Source organism: Austrofundulus limnaeus, unplaced genomic scaffold (assembly GCF_001266775.1).
Source record: "Austrofundulus limnaeus strain Quisiro unplaced genomic scaffold, Austrofundulus_limnaeus-1.0 Scaffold372, whole genome shotgun sequence".
NCBI lineage: Eukaryota > Metazoa > Chordata > Actinopteri > Cyprinodontiformes > Rivulidae > Austrofundulus > Austrofundulus limnaeus.
The window spans coordinates 423,749-426,361 of NW_013952774.1; positions in this window are offsets into that span (position 1 = coordinate 423,749).

A 2,613-nucleotide genomic window follows, 5' to 3' on the forward strand; every position below is an offset into this window, starting at 1 on the left:
TGTGTGTGTGTGTGTGTGTGTGTGTGTGTGTGTGTATGTGTGTGTGTGTGTGTTAAGGAGCCCACAAGTGTCTTTTGCTTATCTTTTCTTAGTTCTTTGTGTTTTTAGTTCCCTTGTTTCTGTTTCCTGTGTTCTCCTGTACCATTTCTCATTTCCTCCCTCAGTCTGCTGCCTGTCTGTTATTCGATCGGCCCCCCTCACCTGTTGTCACTCCGTGTTCTCATCAGCCCTCGCTCTTTTCTGCCTCCACCCATCAGTTCAGCATTCTCTCGTCTTCCCCTTGTCTCTTCCGAGTGGCTTCATATTTTTTTTATAATTAATCTTGCCACCCCACCAGCTGTGGATTTTTTATTAATGAAATTGTTTTGTTTTTAAAATTTTTTGGTCTTGAGTATTACATAACTCCATATGTGACTTTGATACAAGCTGAATTAAAGTAGTACGTTAATTCCATTATAATGTTGAGCATTCAAATTTGTTCATAAACTGGCAGGCACAACAGTAATAACTGTAATGTGAGGGAACACTAAGGAAAAAAAATAAAAAAATAAAAACCTCTCACATCCCCTCCATATCTTGAGTTTTGTAGTGCTCCTTCTTCAAAAATGATTTACTTTTAAGAAATAGTTGGTGCCCCCCACCACACCACACAATTTGAGAAGCACTAATTTAACCTGTTTCAAATTTCTACATAATAAAAACACATCTGCCACCTAATAAACATAAAGTTTTTATTCTTAAACTATCACTAGATGGGAATTTTGTCTGTTTTCGAGTAAAAGCTTCAAAAAGTCACCTGTTGCGAATCCTACATGTCAAATTAAAGAATTATTCCTCCATATTTGAAGGACATACTAACATAAACAGATCCTGTTCATATGATCCTCTCTATTAAAGGATTGGGTTGTTTGTTGTTGCAAAATGCAAGTTTATTAAGATGCTTCTGCTGTTGATGATGACAGAGTAGAGGAAATGAAGTCACTGATTAGTCAAAACTTTGATGGGTTCTTTTCTGTCTAACACGTCTAGCACGTCATTTCGTTTCTCGTGTGTTTTTGTGTCTGAATTCACCACAGCTGAGTCATTCGGAAAGCCATTAATCTCGTGCGCAGAGCAGCGATGACGGACTGTGAAGCCGTGCACGCCCTTTGAGCGTGTGTTGAAGGCTGCAGGATGAACACCTGTATGGACTGCAGCGCTGCAGCGGCACACGCACTCTGCAGTAAATAAAACCAGACAGGGAAAAAAAAAAAAAACATGGGGTGAGGAGGGTTCCTAACACTCATTTCATGTCTGACATTTCAAACTGGAAATGTCAGTGCTATTAAATATTTTACTGCAGAACAGCCGCAATACATTTCAGGCACAACTTTATTTTATCCTTCGTAAATCTATAAAAAGTAACAAAAAGTTAATCTTTTCAGCATATCCGGTTCTTTCATTAAGTAAATAGAAAACTAACAGGTAGGTTTTTATTTACTTGGTGCAGTTATCCTCCTATGGACCATTTACCTGTTGGATCCAGCGGTACACGGAGATCTAACCAGTCAATGGAAAACCCCACAGATGACAGAGCGGGGGAGGAGGTATGGCACTGCACACACTCAAATGCACACACAGATCTTCACACATCAGTCAGACAGCCCTCTAGTCAGGAGAACCCCTGGCTCACCTTCACACGGTTTTACAGATCACACACACGCACACTTACAAACCCCCCAACACACACACACAGACATTGTGCTGACATGAATCTGTGCAGTCAACTTGACTAACGTAAACAGGCCTTTCCCTCCATTGAAATACACTCACACACACGCTCACACACTCACACACACACTTCAAAGGAAAACCTGACAGGCTGCCAAACACCAATAGCCCACATTGATTTTTTTGTTACATTTTTTTCTTTTCAGAAACCCACCTGTTTCTTACAAACTTTCAGCTCCTACCTCCCTCTATGGTTTTCAGATCTGACGTTCTCTCTTGGTCAGCGTCCACATGCTGGTACTCAGGAGCTGCTTGTCTTTAGAACCCTCTCATTCCACACTGTATACCCCCATCGGAGGATCACACATACACACGCACACACTCTGAACCACACTCAGCTAGCCACAATGCTCCTGCTGCCTCTGCGTTTGGGCCGATGTGAACCGAAGAGCTCTCTGTAATCTTATCTGCAACATGTTGCCAAGCTGATGAGCCTGTATGCTGGCTCTGACCTGCAAACAGCAAACGGCGCCTTGATGTTCAGCGCAGCTGTGAAGGCAAAAACTCTCAGGGCTGTTGTTTCCACCGTATCTCATCAGCGCTGCTGGACAGATGTTGAAGGATGATTGGCAGTTCAGAGGTGTCCACAGTGAGGATTTGTTTAGGCTCTTTTCCCTCTCCTAACCTTAGTGCAGTGCTGGGGGGGGGTTTCAACGTAGATATGCCCCAACAAAACATGTAACTTTGGTAGCAATTGACACACATTTTATAAGTTTGAAAGGTAAGTAAGTAAGTAAGTAAAGTTTTATTTACAGCGGGTRAAATAAGTATTGAACACGTCACCATCTTTCTCAGTAAATATATTACTAGAGGTGCTAATGACATGAAATTTTCACCAGATGT